The sequence below is a fragment of the Dama dama genome, unplaced genomic scaffold (assembly GCF_033118175.1).
Source record: "Dama dama isolate Ldn47 unplaced genomic scaffold, ASM3311817v1 ptg000057l, whole genome shotgun sequence".
NCBI classification, from domain to species: Eukaryota; Metazoa; Chordata; class Mammalia; order Artiodactyla; family Cervidae; genus Dama; species Dama dama.
The window spans coordinates 2808333-2828747 of NW_026870885.1; positions in this window are offsets into that span (position 1 = coordinate 2808333).

Here is a 20415-nt window from a genome sequence, read left to right on the forward strand (position 1 = left end):
ATGAAGAGCTTCAAAATATGTTAAAAATTGGAGGAGCATGAAATGGTCTGAAAAATATGAGGAGCAAGAAACGGTGTGAAAAATATGAAGAGCTTCCAAAGGTGTCAAAATAATGAGGAGCATGACACGGTCAGAAATATAGGAGGAGGATGATGTGGATTTGAAAAAAACATGAAGAGCCTGAAAAGGTGTGACAATTATGAAGCGCTTCAAAAGGTGTCAAAATTATGGGGAGCATTAAACGGTCTGAAAAACAGGAGGAGCATGAAATGGTGTTGAAAAATATGAAGAGCATTAAAAGGTGTGAAAAATAGGAAGAGCTTCAAAAGGTGTCAAAAATATGAGAAGAATGAAACGGTGTTGAAAAAGATGAAAAGCCTGAAAAGTTGTGAAAAATATGAAGAGCTTCAAAAGGTGTGAAAAATATGAGGAGCATGAAACGGTCTGAAAAATAGGAGGAGCATCAAATGGTGTTCAAAGACGTGAAGAGCATGAAAAGGTGTGCAATATAAGAAGAGCTGCAAAACGTGTCAAAAATATGAGGAGCATGAAACGGTCTGAAAAATAGGAGGAGCATGAAATGGTTTTGACAAACATGAAGAGCCTGAAAAGGTGTGAAAAATATGAAGAGCTTCAAAAGGTGTCAAAAATATGAGGAGCATGAAACGGTCTGAAAAATAGGAGGAGCATGAAGTGGTATTGAAAAACAGAAAGAGCCTGAAAAGGTGTGAAAAATATGAAGAGCTTCAAAAGGTGTCAAAAATATGAGGAGCATGAAACGGTTTAAAAAATAGAAGGAGCATGAAACGGTCTTCAAAAACAGGAAGTGCCTGAAAAGGTGTGAAAAATATGAAGAGCTTCAAAAGGTGTCAAAAATATGAGGACCATGAAACGGTCTGAAAAATAGGAGGAGCATGAAGTGTTATTGAAAATCATAAAGAGCCTGAAAAGGTGTGAAAAATATGAAGAGCTTCAAAAGGTGTCAAAAATATGAGGAGCATGAAACAGTGTTCAAAAACATGAAAAGCCTGAAAAGTTGTGAAATATATGAAGAGCTTCATAGGTGTCAAAAATGTGAGGAGCATGAAACGGTCTGAACAATAGGAGGAACATGAATCGGTGTTGAAAAACATGAAGAACCTGAAAAGGTGTGAAAAATATGAAGAGCTTCAAAAGGTGACAAAAATATGAGGAGCATGAACAGTCTGAAAAATAGTAGGAGCAGGAAACAGTGTTCAAAAACATGAAGAGCCTGAACAGGTGTGAAAAAAATGAAGAGCTTCAAAAGGTGTCAAAAATATGAGGAACATGAATCGGTCTGAAAAATAAGAGAAGCATGAAGTGGTGTTGAAAAACATGTAGAGCCTGAAAAGGTGTGAAAATTATGAAGAGCTTCAAAAGGTGTGAAATACTTGAGGAGCATGGAACTATCTGAAAAATAGGAGGAGCATGAAACGCTGTTCAAAATCAAGAAGAGCCTGAAATGGTGTGAAAAATATGAATAGCCTCAAAACGTGTCAAAAATATGAGGAGCATGAAACGGTCTGAAAAAGAGTAGGAGCATGAGCGGAGTTGAAAAACATGAAGAGCCTGAAAAGGTGTGAAAAATATGAAGAGCTTCAAAAGGTGTGAAAAATAGGAGGAGCATGAAGCGGTTTTCAAAAACATGAAGAGCCTGAAAAGGTGTGAAAAATACGAAGAGCTTCAAAAGATGTCAAAAATATGACGAGCATGAAAGAGTCTGAAAAATAGGAGCAGCATGAAACGGTGTTCAAAAACATGAAGAGCCTGAAAAGGTGTGAAAAATATGAAGAGCTTTAAAAAGTGTGAAAAATAGGAGGAGCATGAAGCGGTGTTCAAAAACCTGAAAAGCCTGAAAAGGTGTAAAAAACATGAAGAGTTTCAAAAGGTGTTAAAAATGAGATGAGCATGAAACGGTCTGACAAAGAGGAGGAGCATAAAGTGGTGTTTAAAAACATGAAGGGCCTGAAAAGGTGTGAACAGTATGAAGAGCTTCAAAAGGTGTCAAAAATTTGAGGAGCATGAAACGGTCTGACAAATAGGAGGAGCATGAAGTGGTGTTCAAAAACGTGAAGAACCTGAAAAGGTGTGAAAAATATGAAGAGCTTCAAAAGGTGTCAAAAATATGAAGAGCTTCAAAAGGTGTCAAAAATGATATGAGCATGAAACGGTCTGACAAATAGGAGGAGCATTAAGCGGTGTTCAAAAACATGAAGAGCCTGAAAAGGTGTGAAAAATATGAAGAGCTTCAAAAGGTGTGAAAAATGAGAGGATCATGAAACGGTCTGAAAAATAGGAGGAGCATGAAGCAGTGTTCAAAAACATGAAGAGCCTGAAAAGGTATGACAAATATGAAGAGCTTCAAAAGTGTCAAAAATATGAGGAGCATGAAACGGTCTCAAAAATAGGAGGAGCATGAAGCGGTGTTAAAAATATGGAGAGCGTGAAAAGGTGTGAAAAATATGAAGAGCGTCAGAAGCTGTGAAAATTATGAGGAGCATGAAACAGTCTGAAAAATAGTAGGAGCATGAAGCGGTGTTGAAAAAAAAGAAGAGCCTGAAAATGTGTGAAAAATATGAAGAGCATCAAAAGGTGTGAAATACATGAGGAACATTAAACGTTCTGAAAAATAGGAGGAGCATGAAGCGGTGTTCAAAAACATGAAGAGCCTGAAAATGTGTGAAAAATACGAAGAGCTTCAAAAAGTGTGAAAAATAGGAGGAGCATGAAGCGGTGTTCAAAAACATGAAGAGCCTGAAAAGGTTTGAAAAATATGAAGAGCTTCAAACGGTCTGAAATACATGAGGAGCATGAAACGGTCTGAAAAATAGGAGGAGCATGAAACGGTGTTCCAAAACATGAACAGCCTGAAAAGTTGTGAAAAATATGAAGAGCTTCAAAAGGTGTCAAAATTATGAGGAGCATGAAAAGGTCTGAAAAATAGGAGGAGCATGAAACGGTGTTCCAAAACATTAATAGCCTGAAAAGGTGTGAAAAATATGAAGAGCATCAAAACGTGTGAAAAATATCAGGAGCATGAAACGGTCTGAAAAATAGGAGGAGCATGAAGCGGTGTTCAAAAACATGAAGAGCCTGAGAACGTGTGAAAAATATGAAGAGCTTCAAAAGGTGTGAAGTACATGAGAGAAATGAAACTATCTGAAAAATTGGAGGAGCATGAAGCTGTGTTGAAAAACATGAAGAGCCTGAAAAGGTGTGAAAAATATGAAAAGCATCAAAAGGTGTCAAAAAAGAGATGATGATGAAACGACCTGAAAAATATTAGGAGCATGAAGCGGTTTTGAAAAATATGAAGAGCCTGAAAAGGTGTGAGAAATATGAAGACCTTCAAAAGCTGTCAAAAATAAGAGGAGTATGAAACGGTCTGCAAAAAATGAGGAGCAAGAAGTGTTGTTCAAAAACATGAAGAGCCTGAAAAGGTGTGAAAAATATGAGAAGCTTCAAAAGGTGTCAAAAATGAGATGAGCATGAAACGGTCTGAAAAATAGGAGGAGCATGAAGTAGTGTTGAAAAACATGAAGAGCCTGAAAAGGTGTGAAAAACATGAAGAGCTTTAAAAGGTGTGAAAAATATGAAGAGCTTCAAAAGGTGTCAAAATGAGATGAGCATGAAACGGTCTGAATAATAGGAGGAGCATGAAGTAGTGTTGAAAAAAATGAAGAGCCTGAAAAGGTGTGAAATACATGAAGAGCTTCAAAAGGTTTCAAAAAATATCAGGAGCATGAAACGGACTGAAAATTAGGATGAGCATGAAGCTGTGTTCAAAAATATGAAGTGCCTGAAAAGGTGTGAAAAATATGAAGAGCATCAAAAGGTGTCAAATATATGAGGAGCATCAAATGGTCTGAAAAATAGGAGGAGCATGAAACGGTGTTGAAAAACATGAAGAGCCTGGGAACGTGTGAAAAATATGAAGAGCTTCAAAAGGTGTGAAAAATATGGGGAGCTTCGAAATGTGTCAAAAATATCAGGAGCATAAAACGGTCTGAAAAATAGGAGGAGAATGAAGTGGTGTTGAAAAAAATGAAGAGCCTGAAAAGGTGTGAAAAATATGAAGAGCTTCTAAAGGGGTCCAAAATATGAGGAGCATGAAAAGGTCTGAAAAATAGGAGGAGCATGAAGTGGTGTTGAAAAACATGAAGAGCCTGAAAAGTATGAAAAATATGAAGAGCTTCAAAATGTGTCAAAAATATGAGGAGCATGAAACGGTCTGAAAAAAAGGAGGAGCATGAAGCGGTGTTCAAAAAATGAAGAGCCTGAAAAGGTGTGAAAAATATGAAGAGCTTCAAAAGGTGTCAAAAATATGAGGAGCATGAAACGGTCTGAAAAATAGGAGAAGCATGAAGTGTTGTGGAAAAAGATGAAGAGCCTGAAAAGGTGTGAGAAATATGAAGAGCTTCAAAAGGTGTCAAAAATATGAGGAGCCAGATACGGTCTGAAAAATAGGAGGAGCATGAAGTTGTGTTGAAAAACATGAAGAGACTGAAAAGCTGTGAAAAATATGAAGAGCTTCAAAAGGTGTGAAGTACATGAGGAGCATGTAACAGTCTGAAAAATAGGAGAACCATGAAGCGGTGTTGAAAAACATGAAGAGCCTGAGAACGTGTGAAAAATATGAAGAGCTTCAAAAGGTGTGAAAACATGAGGAGCTTCAAAAGGTGTCAAAAATGAGATTAGCATGAAAAGATCTGAAAAACAGGAGGAGAATGAAGTGCTGTTGAAAAACATGAAGAGCCGGAAATGGTGTGAAATATATGAAGAGCTTCAAAAGGTGTCAAATATATGAGGAGCATGAAACGGTCTGAAAAATAGGAGAAGCATGAAGTGGTGTGGAAAAAGATGAAGAGCCTGAAAAGCTGTGAGAAATATGAAGAGCTTCAAAAGGTGTCAAAAATATGAGGAGCATGAAACCGTCTGAAAAATAGGAGGAGCATGAAACCGTGTTCAAAAACATGAAGAGCCTGAAAAGGTGTGAAAAATATGAAGAGCTTCAAAAGGTGTGAAGTACACGAGGAGCATGAAACTGTCTGAAAAATAGAAGGACCATGAAGCGGTGTTGAAAAACATGAAGAGCCTGAGAACGTGTGAAAAATATGAAGAGCTTCAAAATGTGTGAAAACATGAGGAGCTTCAAAAGGTGTCAAAAATGAGATAAGCATGAAAAGGTCTGAAAAATAGGAGGAGAATGAAGTGCTCTTGAAAAACATGAACAGCCTGAAATGGTGTGAAATATATGAAGAGCTTCAAAAGGTGTGAAAAATATGGGAGCTTCAAAAAGTGTCCAACATATGAGGAGCCTGAAACGGTCTGAAAAATAGGAGGAGCATGAAGCGGTGTTCCAAAACATTAAGAGCCTGAAAAGGTATGAAAAATATGAAGAGCTTCAAAAAGTGTCAAAATTATGAGGAGCATGAAACGGTATGAAAAATACGAGGAGCATGAAGGCGTGTTCAAAAACATGAAGAGCCTGAAAAGGTGTGTAAAATATTAAGAGCTTCAATAGGTTGAAAAATATGAAGAGCTTCAAAAGCTGTGAAAAACATGAAGAGCTTCAAAAGGTGTCAAAAATGAGAGGAGCATGAAACTGTCTGAAAAATAGGAGGAGTATGAAGCGGTGTTGAAAAACGGAAGAGCCTGAAAAGGTGTGAAAAATATGAAGACTTTCAAAAGGTGTCAAAAATATGAGGAGCATGAAACGGTCTGAAAATTAAGAGGAGCATGAAGCGGTGTTGAAAAACATTAAGAGCCTGAAATGGTCTGAAAAATATGAAGAGCTTTAAAAGTTGTCAAAAATATGAGGAACATGAAACGTTCTGAAAAATAGGAGGAGCATGAAACGGTGTTGAAAAATATGAAGAGCCAGAAAAGGTGTGAAAACTATGAAGAGCTCCAAAAGGTGTGAAAAATATGAAGAGTTTCAAAAGGTGTGAAAAATATGAAGAGCTTCAAAAGGTGTCAAAAATTAGAGGAGCAAGAAACGGTCTGAAAAATAGGAGGAGCATGAAACGATGTTGAAAAAAATGAAGAGCCTGAAAAGGTGTGAAAAATATGAAGAGCTTCAAAAGGTGTCAAAAATATCAGTAGCATGAATGGGTCTGAAAGATAGGAGGAGCATGCAATGGTATTGAAAAACATGAACAGCCTGAAAAGGTGTGAACAATATGAAGAGCTTCAAAAGGTGTCAAAAATATGAGGATCATGAAACGGTCTGAAATATAGGAGGAGTATGAAACGGTTTTGAAAAACATAAAGAGCATGAAAAGGTGTGAAAAATATGAAGAGCTTCAAAAGGTTTCAAAATTATTAGTCGCATGAAACGGGTAAAAAAAAATAGGAGGAGCATGAGACGGTGTTGAAAAACATGAAGATCCTGAAAAGGTGTGAAATATATGAAGAGCTTCAAAAGGTTTCAAAAAAAGGAGGAGCATGAGACGGTGTTTAAAAACATGAAGAGCATGAAAAGGTGTGAAAAATATGAAGAGGTTCAAAAGTTATCAAAAATATGAGGAGCATGAAAGGGACTGAAAATAGGAGGAGCATGAAACTTTGTATGTATACATGAAGAGCATGAAAAGGTGTGAAAAATTTGAAGAGCTGCAAAAGGTGTCAAAAATATGAGGAGCATGTAACGGTGTTGAAAAACATGAAGAGCATTAAAAGTGTGAAAAATATGAAGAGTTTCAAAAGGTGTCAAAAATATGAGGAGCATGGAACGGTCTCAAAAATAGTAGGAGCATGAGATGGTGTTGAAAAACATGAAGAACCTGAAAAGGCTGGAAATATATGAAGAGCTTTCAAGGTGTCAAAAATATGAGGAGCATGAAACGGTCTGAAAAATAGGAGGAGCATGAAACGGTGTTGAAAAACATGAAGAGCATGATAAGTGTTAAAAATATAAAGAGCTTCAAAAGGTGCCAAAATTTGAGGAGCATGAAACGTTCTGAAAAATAGGAGGAGCATGAAACGGTCTGAAAAATAGGAGGAGCATGAAACCATGTTGAAAAACATGAAGAGCCTAAAAAGGTGTGAGAAATATGAATAGCTTCAAAAAGTGTCAAAAATATTAGGAGCATGAAACGGTCTGAAATATAGGAGGAGCATGAAGCGGTATTCAAATACATGAAGAGCATGAAAAGGTGTGCAAAATATTAAGAGCTTCAAAAGGAGTCAAATATACGAGGAACATGAAACGGTGTTAAAAAACATGAAAACAATTAAAAGTGTGAAAAATATAAAGAGCTTCAAAAGCTGTCAAAATTATGAGGAGCAAGAAACGGTCTGAAAAATAGAAGGAGCATGAAACGGTGTTGAAAAACATGAAGAGAATGAAAAGGTGTGAAAAATATGAAGAGCTTCAAAAGGTGTCAAAAATATGAGGAGCATGAAACGGTCTGAAAAACTGGAGGAGCATGAAAACGTGTTGAAAAATATGAACAGCATGAAAAGGTGTGAAAAATATGAAAAGCTTCAAAAGGTGTCAAAAAAAAGAGGAGCATGAAACTGTCTGAAAAATAGGAACAGCATGAAATGGTGGTGAAAAACATGAAGAGCATGAAAAGGTGTGAAAAATATGAAGAGCTTCAAAAGGTGTGAAAAATATGAGGAGCATGCAACTGTCTGAAAAATAGGAGGAGCATTAAACAGTGTTTAAACATGAAGAGCCTGAAAAGGTGTGAAATATATCAAGAGTTCAAAAGGTGTCAAAAATATGAGGAGCATGAAACGGTGTTCAAAATCATGAAAAGCCTGAAAAGGTGAAAAATATGAAGAGCTTCAAAAGGTGTCAAATAAATGAGGAGCATGAAACGGTGTTGAAAAACGTGAGGAGCATTAAAAGTGTGAAAAATATAAACAGCTTCAAAAGCTGTCAAAAATATGAGGAGCAAGAAACGGTCTTGAAAAGGGGAGGAGCATGAAACGGTGTTGAAAAACATGAAGAGAACGAAAAGGTGTGAAAAATATGAAGAGCTTCAAAAGGTGTCAAAAATATGAGGAACATGAAACTGTCAGAAAAATATGAGGACCATGAAACGGTCTAAAAAATAGGACGAGCATGAAACAGTGTTGAAAAACATGAAGAGCTTCAAAAGGTGTCAAAAATATGAGGAGCCTGAAACCATCTGAAAAATAGGAGGAGCATGAAACGGTGTTGAAAATCATGAAGAGCCTGAAAAGGTGTGAACAATAAGAAGAGCTTCAGAAGGTGTCAATAATATGAGGAGCATGAAAGGGTCTGAAAAATAGGAGGAGCATGAAATGGGGTTGAACACATGAATTGCTTGAAAAGGTCTGAAAAATATGAAGAGCTTCAAAAGATGTTAAAAATATGAGGAGCATGAAAGGGTTATAAACATTGGAGGAGCATGAAACGGTGTTGAAAAACATGAAGAGCTTCAAAAAGTGTGAAAAATATGAAGAGCTTCAAAAGCTGTCATAAATAAGAGGAGCATGAGACGGTCTGAAAAACATGAGGAGCACGACATGGTCTGAAAAATGGGAGGAGAATGAAACGTTGTATGAAAACATGAAGAGCAAGAAAAGGTGTGAAAAATATGAAGAGCTTCAAAAGGTGTCAAAAATATGAGGAGCATGAAACGGTCTGAAAAATAGGAGGAGCATGAGACGGTGTTGAAAAACATGAAGAACCTGAAAAAGTTGGAAAATCATGAAGAGCTTCAAAGATGTCAAAAATATGAGGAGCATGAAAAGGTCTGAAAAATAGGAGGAGCATGAAACGGTGTTGAAAAACATGAAGAACCTGAAAAGGTGTGAAAAATATGAAGAGCTGCAAAAGGTATCAAAAATATGAGAAGCATGAAACGGTCTGAAATAATGAGGACCATGAAACGGTCTGAAAAATAGGACAAGCATGAAACGGTGTTGAAAAATATGAAGAGCTTCAAAAAGTGTCAAAAATACGAGGAGCATGAAACGGTCTGAAAAACAGGAGGAGCATGAAACGGTGTTGAAAAACAAGAAGAACATGAAAAGGTGTGAAAAATATGAAGAGCTTCAAAGGTGCCAAAAATATGTGGAGCATGAAACGGTCTGAAAAATAGGAGGAGCATGAAGCGGTGTTCAAAAACATGAAGAGCCTGAAAGGTGTGAAAAATATAAAGAGCTTCAAAAGGTGTGAAAAATATGAGGAGCATTAAACGGTCTGAAAAATACGAGGAGAATGAAGCGGTGTTGAAAAACATGAAGAGCCTGAAAAGGTGTGAAAAATATGAAGAGCTTCAAAAGTTGTCACAAATAGGAGGAGCATGAAACGGTGTTCAAAAACATGAAGAGCCTGAAAAGGTGTGAAAAATATGAAGAGCTTCAAAAGGTGTGAAAAATATGAAGAGTTTCAAAAGGTGTGAAAAATATGAAGAGCTTCAAAAGGTGTCAAAAATTAGAGGAGCAAGAAACGGTCTGAAAAATAGGAGGATCATGAAGTGGTGTTGAAAAACATGAAGAGCCTGAAAAAGTGTGAAATATATGAAAATCTCCAAAAGGTGTCAAAAACATGAGGAGCATGAAACGGTCTGAAAAATAGGAGGAGCATGAAACGATGTTGAAAAAAATGAAGAGCCTGAAAAGGTGTGAAAAATATGAAGAGCTTCAAAAGGTGTCAAAAATATCAGTAGCATGAATGGGTCTGAAAGATAGCAGGAGCATGAAATGGTATTGAAAAACATGAACAGCCTGAAAAGGTGTGAACGATATGAAGAGCTTCAAAAGGTGTCAAAAATATGAGGATCATGAAACGGTCTGAAATATAGGAGGAGTATGAAACGGTGTTGAAAAACATAAAGAGCATGAAAAGGTGTGAAAAATATGAAGAGCTTCAAAAGGTTTCAAAATTATTAGTCGCATGAAACGGGTAAAAAAAATAGGAGGAGCATGAGACGGTGTTGAAAAACATGAAGATCCTGAAAAGGTGTGAAATATATGAAGAGCTTCAAAAGGTTTCAAAAAAAGGAGGAGCATGAGACGGTGTTTAAAAACATGAAGAGCATGAAAAGGTGTGAAAAATATGAAGAGGTTCAAAAGTTATCCAAAATATGAGGAGCATGAAAGGGTCTGAAAATAGGAGGAGCATGAAACTTTGTATGTATACATGGAGAGCATGAAAAGGTGTGAAAAATTTGAAGAGCTGCAAAAGGTGTCAAAACTATGAGGAGAATGTAACGGTGTTGAAAAACATGAAGAGCATTAAAAGTGTGAAAAATATGAAGATCTTCAAAAGGAGTCAAAAATATGAGGAGCATGGAACGGTCTGAAAAAAAGCAGGAGCATGAGATGGTTTTGAAAAACATGAAGAACCTGAAAAGGTTGGAAATATATGAAGAGCTTTCAAGGTGTCAAAAATATGAGTAGCATGAAACGGTCTGAAAAATAAGAGGAGCATGAAACGGTGTTGAAAAACATGAAGAGCATGATAAGTGTTAAAAATATAAAGAGCTTCAAAAGGTGCCAAAATTTGAGGAGCATGAAACGTTCTGAAAAATAGGAGGAGCATGAAACGGTGTTGAAAAACATGAAGAGAATGAAAAGGTGTGAAAAATATGAAGAGCTTCAAAAGGTGTCAAAAATATGGGGAGCATGAAACGGTCTGAAAAACAGGAGGAGCATGAAAACGTGTTGAAAAATATGAACAGCATTGAAAGGTGTGAAAAATATGAAAAGCTTCAAAAGGTGTGAAAAATATGAGGAGCATTAAACGGTCTGAAAAATACGAGGAGAATGAAGCGGTGTTGAAAAACATGAAGAGCCTGAAAAGGTGTGAAAAATATGAAGAGCTTCAAAAGTTGTCACAAATAGGAGGAGCATGAAGCGGTGTTCAAAAACATGAAGAGCCTGAAAAGGTGTGAAAAATATGAAGAGCTTCAAAAGGTGTGAAAAATATGAAGAGTTTCAAAAGGTGTGAAAAATATGAAGAGCTTCAAAAGGTGTCAAAAATATGAGGAGCATGCAAATGTCTGAAAAATAGGAGGAGCATTAAACAGTGTTTAAACATGAAGAGCCTGAAAAGGTGTGAAATATATCAAGAGTTCAAAAGGTGTCAAAAATATGAGGAGCATGAAACGGTGTTCAAAATCATGAAAAGCCTGAAAAGGTGAAAAATATAAAGAGCTTCAAAAGCTGTCAAAAATATGAGGAGCAAGAAACGGTCTTGAAAAGGGGAGGAGCATGAAACGGTGTTGAAAAACATGAAGAGAATGAACAGGTGTGAAAAATATGAAGAGCTTCAAAAGGTGTCAAAAATATGAGGAGCATGAAACGGTCTTAAAAATAGGAGAAGCATGAGACGGTGTAAAAACATGAAGAACCTGAAAACGTTGGAAAAATAAGAAGAGCTTCAAAGGTGTCAAAAATATGAGGAACATGAAACTGTCAGAAAAATATGAGGACCATGAAACGGTCTGAAAAATAGGACAAGCATGAAACGGTGTTGAAAAATATGAAGAGCTTCAAAAAGTGTCAAAAATACGAGGAGCATGAAACGGTCTGAAAAACAGGAGGAGCATGAAACCGTGTTGAAAAACATGAAGAGCATGAAAAGATGTGAAAAATATGAAAAGCTTCAAAAAGTTTCAAGAAAATGAGGAGGATGTAAAGGTCTGAAAAACAGGAGGAGCATGAAACGTTGTTGAAAAACCTTAAGAGCCTGAAAAGGTGATAAAAATATGAAGAGCTTCAAACGGTGTCAAAAATATGAGGAGCGTGAAACGGTCTGAAAAATAGGATTGGCATGAAACGGTGTTGACAAACATGAAGAGCCTGAAAGGGTGTGAAAAATATGAAGAGCTTCAAAAGGTGTCAAAAATATCAGGAGCATGAATGGGTCTGAAAAATAGGAGGAGCATGAAACGTTGTTGAATTACTTGAAGAGCCTGAAAAGGTGTTAAAAATATGAAGAGCTTCAAAAGGTTTCAAAAATATGAGGAGCGTGAAACGGTCTGAAAAATAGGATTGGCATGAAACGGTGTTGACAAACATGAAGAGCCTGAAAGGGTGTGAAAAATATGAAGAGCTTCAAAAGGTGTCAAAAATATCAGGAGCATGAATGGGTCTGAAAAATACGAGGAGCATGAAGCGGTGTTGAAAAGATGAAGAGCTTGAAAAGGTGTGAAATATATGAAGAGCTTCAAAACTTGTCAATAATATGAGGAGCATGAAACGGTCTGAAAAATACGAGGAGCATGAAGCGGTGTTGAAAAGATGAAGAGCTTGAAAAGGTGTGAAATATATGAAGAGCTTCAAAACGTGTCAATAATATGAGGAGCATGAAACGGTCTGAAAAATACGAGGAGCATGAAGCGGTGTTGAAAAGATGAAGAGCTTGAAAAGGTGTGAAATATATGAAGAGCTTCAAAACGTGTCAATAATATGAGGAGCATGAAACGGTCTGAAAAATACGAGGAGCATGAAGCGGTGTTGAAAAGATGAAGAGCTTGAAAAGGTGTGAAATATATGAAGAGCTTCAAAACGTGTCAATAATATGAGGAGCATGAAACGGTCTGAAAAGCAGGAGTTCCATGAAACGGTGTTCAAAAACAAGAAGACGCTGAAAAGGTGTGAAATATATGAAGAGCTTCAAAAGGTGTCATTATGTGAGGAGCATGAAACAGTCTGAAAAATATGAGGAGCATGAAATTGTGTTGAAAAACATGAAGAGCCTGAAAACGTTTGAAAAATATGAAGAGCTTCAAAAGGTGTCAAAAATATGAGGAGCATGAAACGGTCTGAAAAATAAGAGGAGGATCAAATGGTCTGAAAATTAGGAGGAGCATGAAACTGTGTTGAAAAACGTGAAGAGCTTCAAAAGGTGTCAAAAATATGAGGAGCATGAAACGGCCTGAAAATTATGAGGAGTATCAAACGGTGTTCAAAAACATGAAGAGCCTGAAAAGGTGTGAAAAATCTGAAGAGCTTCAGAAAGTCTGAAAAATATGAGGAGCATGAAATGGTCTGAGAAATAGGAGGAGCAAGAAGCGGTGTTGAAAAACATGAAGAGCCTGAAAAGGTGTGAAAAATCTGAAGAGCTTCAGAAAGTCTGAAAAATATGAGGAGCATGAAACTGTCTGAAAAATAGGAGGAGCAAGAAGCGGTGTTGAAAAACATGAAGAGCGTGAAAAGGTGTGAAATATATGAGAGCTTCAAAAGTTGTCAAAAATATGAGGAACATGAAACGGTCTGAAAAATAGGAGGAGCATGAAACGGTGTTGAAAACTTGAAGAGCCAATAAAGGTGTGAAAAATATGAGGAGCTTGAAACGGTCTGAAAAATCGGAGGAGCATGAATCGGTGTTGAAAAACATGAAGAGCCTGAAAAGGTGTGAAAATATTAAGAGCTTCAAAAGGTGTCAAAAATATGAGGAGCGTGAAACGGTCTGAAATATAGGAGGAGCATGAAGCGGTTTTCAAAAATATGAAGAGCCTGAAAATGTGTGGAAAATATGAAGAGCTTCCAAAGGTGTGAAAAATATGAGGAGCATGAAACGGTCTGAAATATAGGAGGAGCATGAAGCGTTTTTGTAAAACATGAAGAGCCTGAAAATGTGTGAAAAATATGAAGAGCTTCAAAAGGTGTGAAAAATATGAGGAGCATGAAATGTTCTGAAAAATAGGAGGAGAATGAAGTGGTGTTGAAAAACTTGAAGAGCCTGAAAAGGTGTGAAAAATATGAGGAGCTTCAAAAGGTGTCAAAAATATGAGGAGAAAGAAACGGTCTGAAAAATCGGAGGACCACGAAACGTTCTGAAAAATAGTAGGCCATTAAACGGTATTGAAAAACATGAAGAGCATGAAAAGGAGTGAAAAACATGATGAGCGTCAAAAGGTGTCAAAAATATGATGAGCACGAAATGGCCTAAAAAATACGAGGAGCATGAAACGTTCTGAAAAGTAGGAAGAGCATGAAACTGTTTTGAAAAATATGAGGAGCGTCAAAAGGTGTGAAAAATATGAGGACCATGGAACGGTCTGAAAAATATGAGGAGCCTGAAACGATGTGAAAAATAGGAGGAGCATGAAACGGTGTTGAAAAACATGAAGAACTTCAAAAGGTGTCAAAAACATGAGGAGCATGAAACGGTCTGAAAAATACGAGGAGCATGAAGCGGTGTTGAAAAGATGAAGAGCTTGAAAAGGTGTGAAATATATGAAGAGCTTCAAAACGTGTCAATAATATGAGGAGCATGAAACGGTCTGAAAAGCAGGAGTTCCATGAAACGGTGTTCAAAAACATGAAGACGCTGAAAAGGTGTGAAATATATGAAGAGCTTCAAAAGGTGTCATTATATGAGGAGCATGAAACAGTCTGAAAAATAGGAGGAGCATGAAGCGGTGTTGAAAAACATGACGAGACTGAAAAAGTGTGAAATATATGAAGAGCTTCAAAAGGTGTTAAAATTTGAGGAGCATGATACGGTCTGAAAGATAGGAGGAGCATGAAGCGGTGTTGAAAAACATGAAGAGCCTGAAAAGGTGTTAAAAATATTAGGAGCATGAAACGGTCTGAAAAATAGGTGGAGCATGAAGTGGTGTTGAAAAACATGACGAGACTCAAAAAGTGTGAAATATATGAAGAGCTTCAAAAGGTGTTAAAATTTGAGGAGCATGATATGTTCTGAAAGATAGGAGGAGCATGAAGCGGTGTTGAAAAACATGAAGAGCCTGAAAAGGTGTTAAAAATATTAGGAGCATGAAACGGTTTGAAAAATAGGTGGAGCATGAAGCGGTGTTCAGAAATATGAAGCGCCTGAAAAGGTGGGAAAAATATGAGGAGCATGAAACGGTCTGAAAAATAGGTGGAGCATGAAGCGGTGTTCACATGAAGAGCCTGACAGGTGTGAAAAATATGAAGAGCTTAAAAAAGTGTCAAAAATATGAGGAGCATGAAACGGTGTTGAAAAACTTGAAGAGGCTGAAAAGAGTGAAATAAATGAAGAGCTTCAAAAGGTGTCAAAAATATGAGGAGCATGAAACGGTCTGAAAAATAGGTGGAGCATGAAGGGTGATGAAAAACATGAAGAGCCTGAAAAAGTGTGAAATACATGAAGAGCTTCAAAGGTGTTAAAATTTGAGGAGCATGATACGGTCTGAAAAATAGGAGGAGCATGAAGCGGTGTTGAAAAACATGAAGAGCCTGAAAAGGTGTGAAATATATGAAGAGCTTAAAAAGGCGTGAAATGTATAAGGAACCTGAAACGCTCTGAAAAACAGGAGGAGAATGAAGCGGTGTTGAAAAATATGAAGAGCCTGAAAAGTTGTGAAATATATGAAGAGCTTCAAAAGGAGTCAAAAATTTTAGGAGCATGAAACGGTCTGAAAAATTGAAGGAGCATGAAGCGGTGTTGAAAAATATGAAGAGCCTGAAAAGGTGTGAAATATATGAAGAGCTTAAAAAGGTGGGAAATATATGAGGAACCTGAAACGCTCTGAGAAACAGGAGGAGAATGAATCGGTGTTGAAAAATATGAAGAGCCTGAAAAGGTGTGAAATATATGACGAGCTTAAAAAGACGTGATATATATGAGGAACCTGAAACGCTCTGAGAAACAGTAGGAGAATGAAGCCGTGTTGAAGAATATGAAGAGCCTGAAAAGGTGTTAACAATATTAGGAGCCTGAAACGGTCTGAAAAATAGGAGGCACATGAAGCGGTGTTGAAAAACTTGAAAAGCCTGAAAAGGTGTGAAAAACATGAAGAGCTTCAAAAAGTTTCAAAAATATGAGGAGCATGAAACGGTCTGAAAAATAGGAGGAGAATGAAACGGTGTTGAAAAACATGAAGAGCCTGAAAAGAGTGAAATATATGAAGAGCTTCAAAAGGTGTCAAAAATATGAGGAACATGAAACGGTCTGAAAAATAGGAGGAGCATGAAGCGGGGTTGAAAAACATGAAGAGCCTGAAAAGATGTGGAATATATGAAGAGCTTCAAAAGGTGTCAAAAATATGAGGAGCATGAAACGGTCTGAACAATAGGAGGAGCATGAAGCAGTGTTGAAAAACATGAAGAGCCTGAAAATGTGTGAAAAATATGAGGAGCATGAAACGGCCTGAAAAATAGGAGGAGCATGTGTCCGTGTTGAAAACTTGAAGAGCCTGAAAACTTATGAAAAATATGAAGAGCTTCAAAAGGTGTCAAAAATATGAGGAGCATGAAATGGTCTGAAGAATAGGAGGAGCATCAAACGGTGTTCAAAAACATGAAGAGCATGAAAAGCTGTGAAAAATATGAAGAGCTTCAAAACGTGTCAAAAATATGAGGAGCAAGAAGCGATCTGAAAAATAGGAGGAGCATGAAACGTTGTTGAAAACATGAAGAGCCTGTAAATGTGTGAAAAATATGAACCGCTTCAGAAGGTGTGAAAAATATGAGGAGCATGAAGCGGTCTGAAAAACAAGAGGAGCATGAAGCAGTGTTGAAAAACATGAAGAGCCTGAAAAGATGTGAAAAATATGAAGAGCTTCAAAACGTGTGAAAAATATGAGGAGCATGAAACCGTCTGAAAAAAAGGAGGAGCATGAAGCGGTCTTAAAAACATGAAGAGCCTGAAAATGTGTGAAAAAAATGAATAGCTTCTAAAGTTGTCAAAACTATGAAGAGCATGAAACGGTCTGAAAAAAAGGAGCAGCATGAAACGGTCTGAAAAATAGGAGGAGCATCAAAAGGTGTTGAAAAACATGAATAGCCTGAAAAGGTGTGAAAAATAAGAAGACCTTCAAATGGTATCAAAAATATGAGGAGCATGAAACGGCGTTCAAAAACATGAAGAGCCTGAAAATGTGTGAAAAATATGAAGAGCTTCAAAAGGTGTCAAAAATATGAGGAGCCTGAAACGGTCTGAAAAATAGTAGGATGATGAAGCTGTGTTGAAAAATATGAAGAGCCTGAAAAGGTGTGAAAAATATGAAGAGCTTCAAAAGGTGTCAAAAATATGAGGAGCCTGAAACGGTCTGAAAAATAGTAGGATGATGAAGCGGTGTTGAAAAACATGATGAGCCTGAAAAGGTGTGAAAATTATGAAGAGCTTCAAAAGGTGCAAAAATATGAGGAGTATAAAACAGTCTGAAAAAATAGGAGGAGCATGAAGCAGTGTTGCAAACCTGAAGAGCCTGAAAATGTGTGAAATATATGAAGAGCTTCAAAAGGTGTCAAAAATATGAGGAGCATGAAACGGTCTGAAAAATAGAGGGAACATGAAGCGGTGTTGAAAAACATGAAGAGCCTGAAAAGAGTGAAATATATGAAGAGCTGCAAAAGGTGTCAAAAATATGAGGAGCATGAAACGGTCTGAAAAATAGGCAGAGCAAGAAGCGGTGTTGAAAAACATGACGAGCCTGAAAAAGTGTGAAATATATGAAGAGCTTCAAAAGGTGTTAAAATTTGAGGAGCATGATATGGTCTGAAAAATAGGAGGAGCATGAAGCGGTGTTGAAAAACATGAAGAGCCAGAAAAGTTGTTAAAAATATGAAGAGATTCAAAAGGTGTCTAATATTTGAGGAGCATGAAACGGTCTGATAAATAGGAGGAGCATGAAGCGGTGTTGAAAAACATGAAGAGCCTGAAAAGGTGTGAAATATATGAAGAGCTTAAAAAGGCGTGAAATGTATATGGAACCTGAAACGCTCTGAAAAACAGGTGGAGAATGAAGCGTTGTTGAAAAATATGAAGAGCCTGAAAAGTTGTGAAATATATGAAGAGCTTCAAAACGTGTCAAAAATTTTAGGAGCATGAAACGGTCTGAAAAATTGGAGGAGCATGAAGCGGTGTTGAAAAATATGAAGAGCCTGAAAAGGTGTGAAATATATGAAGAGCTTAAAAAGGCGGGAAATATATGAGGAACCTGAAACGCTCTGAGAAACAGGAGGAGAATGAATCGGTGTTGAAAAATATGAAGAGCCTGAAAAGGTGTGAAATATATGACGAGATTAAAAAGGCGTGAAATATATGAGGAACCTGAAACTCTCTGAGAAACAGGACGAGAATGAAGCGGTGTTGAAGAATATGAAGAGCCTGAAAAGGTGTTAACAATATTAGGAGCCTGAAACGGTGGGAAAAATAGGAGGCACATGAAGCGGTGTTGAAAAACTTGAAAAGCCTGAAAAGGTGTGAAAAACATGAAGAGCTTCAAAAAGTTTCAAAAATATGAGGAGCATGAAACGGTCTGAAAAATAGGAGGAGAATGAAACGGTGTTGAAAAACATGAAGAGCGTGAAAAGAGTAAAATATATGAAGAGCTTCAAAAGGTGTCAAAAATATTAGGAACATGAAACGGTCTGAAAAATAGGAGGAGCATGAAGTGGGGTTGAAAAACATGAAGAGCCTGAAAAGTTGTGTAATATATGAAGAGCTTCAAAAGATGTGAAAAACATGAGGAGAATGATACGGGCTGAAAAAAAGGAGGAGCATGAAGCGGTGTTGAAAAACATGAACAGCCTGAAAAGGTGGGGAAAATATGAGGAGCATGATACGGTCTGAAAAATAGGTGGAGCATGAAGCGGTGTTCAAAAATATGAAGAGCCTGAAAAGGTGGGGAAAATATGAGGAGCATGATACGGTCTGAAAAATAGGTGGAGCATGAAGCGGTGTTCAAAAACATGAAGAGCCTGACAGGTGTGAAAAATATGAAGAGCTTCAAAGAGTGTGAAAAACATGAGGAGCATGAAACGGTCTGAAAAAAAGGAGAAGCATGAAGCGGTGCTCAAAAACAAGAAGAGCCCTAAAAGGTGTGAAAAACATGAAGAGCTTCAATAGGTGTCAAAAATAGGAGGTGTATGAAACGGTCTTAAAAATAGAAGGAGCATGAAACGGTGTTCAAAAATATGAAGAGCCCGAAAAGGTGTGAAAAATATGAAGAGCGTCAAAAGGTGTCAAAAATATGAGGAGCATGAAACGGTCTGAAAAATAGGAGGAGCAAGAAGCGGTGTTGAAAAACATGAAGAGTCTGAAAAGGTGTGAAAAATATACAGAGTTTCAAAATGTTTCAAAAATATGAGGAGCATGAAACCGTCTGAAAAATAGGAGGTGCATGAAGCGGTGTTCAAAAATATGAAGAGGCTGAAAAGGTGTTAAATATATTAAGAGCTCCAAAATGTATCAAATATATGAGGAGTAGAAACGGTCTCAAAAATAGGAGGAGCATGAAGCGGTGTTGAAAACCATGAAGAGTCTGAAAAGGTGTGAAAAATATGAAGAGCTTCAAAAAGTGTCAAAAATATGAGAGCATGAAACGGTCTGAAAAACAGGAGGAGCATGAAGCGGTGTTGAAAAACATGAAGAGGCTCAAAAGGTGTGAAATATATGAAGAGCTTAAAAAGGCGTGAAATATATGAGGAACCTGAAACGCTCTGAAAAACAGGAGGAGAATGAAGCGGTGTTGAAAAATATGAAGAGCCTGAAAAGTTGTGAAATATATGAAGAGCTTCAAAAGGTGTCACAAATTTTAGGAGCATGAAACAGTTTGAAAAATAGGAGGAGCATGAAACGGTGTTGAAAAACATGAAGAGCCTGAAAAGAGTGAAATATATGAAGAGCTTCAAAAGGTGTCAAAAATATGAGGAACATGAAACGGTCTGAAAAATAGGAGGAGCATGAAGCGGGGTTGAAAAACATGAAGAGCCTGAAAAGTTGTGAAATATATGAAGAGCTTCAAAAGGTGTCACAAATTTTAGGATCATGAAACGGTCTGAAAAATAGGAGGAGCATGAAACGGTGTTGAAAAACATGAAGAGCCTGAAAAGAGTGAAATATATGAAGAGTTTCAAAAGGTGTCAAAAATATGAGGAACATGAAACGGTCTGAAAAATAGGAGGAGCATGAAGCGGGGTTGAAAAACATGAAGAGCCTGAAAAGTTGTGTAATATATGAAGAGCTTCAAAAGATGTGAAAAATATGAGGAGAATGATACGGGCTGAAAAGAAGGATGAGCATGAAGCGGTGTTGAAAAACATGAAGAGCCTGAAAAGGTGTGAAAAACATGAAGAGCTTCAAAAGGTGTCAAAAATATGAGGAGCATGAAACGATCTGAAAAATAGGAGGAGCATGAAGCGGTGTTCAAAAACAAGAATTGCCTGAAAAGGTGTGAAAAATATGAAGAGATTCAAAAGGTGTCTAATATTTGAGGAGCATGAAACGGCCTGAAAAATAGAAGCAGCATGAAACGGTGTTGAAAAATATGATGAGCCTGAAAAGGTGTGAAAAATATGAAGAGCTTCAAATGGTGTCAAAAATATGAGAAGCATGAAACGGCCTGAAAAATAGGTGGAGCATGAAGGGTGATGAAAAACATGAAGAGCCTGAAAAAGTGTGAAATACATGAAGAGCTTCAAAGGTGTTAAAATTTGAGGAGCATGATACGGTCTGAAAAATAGGAGGAG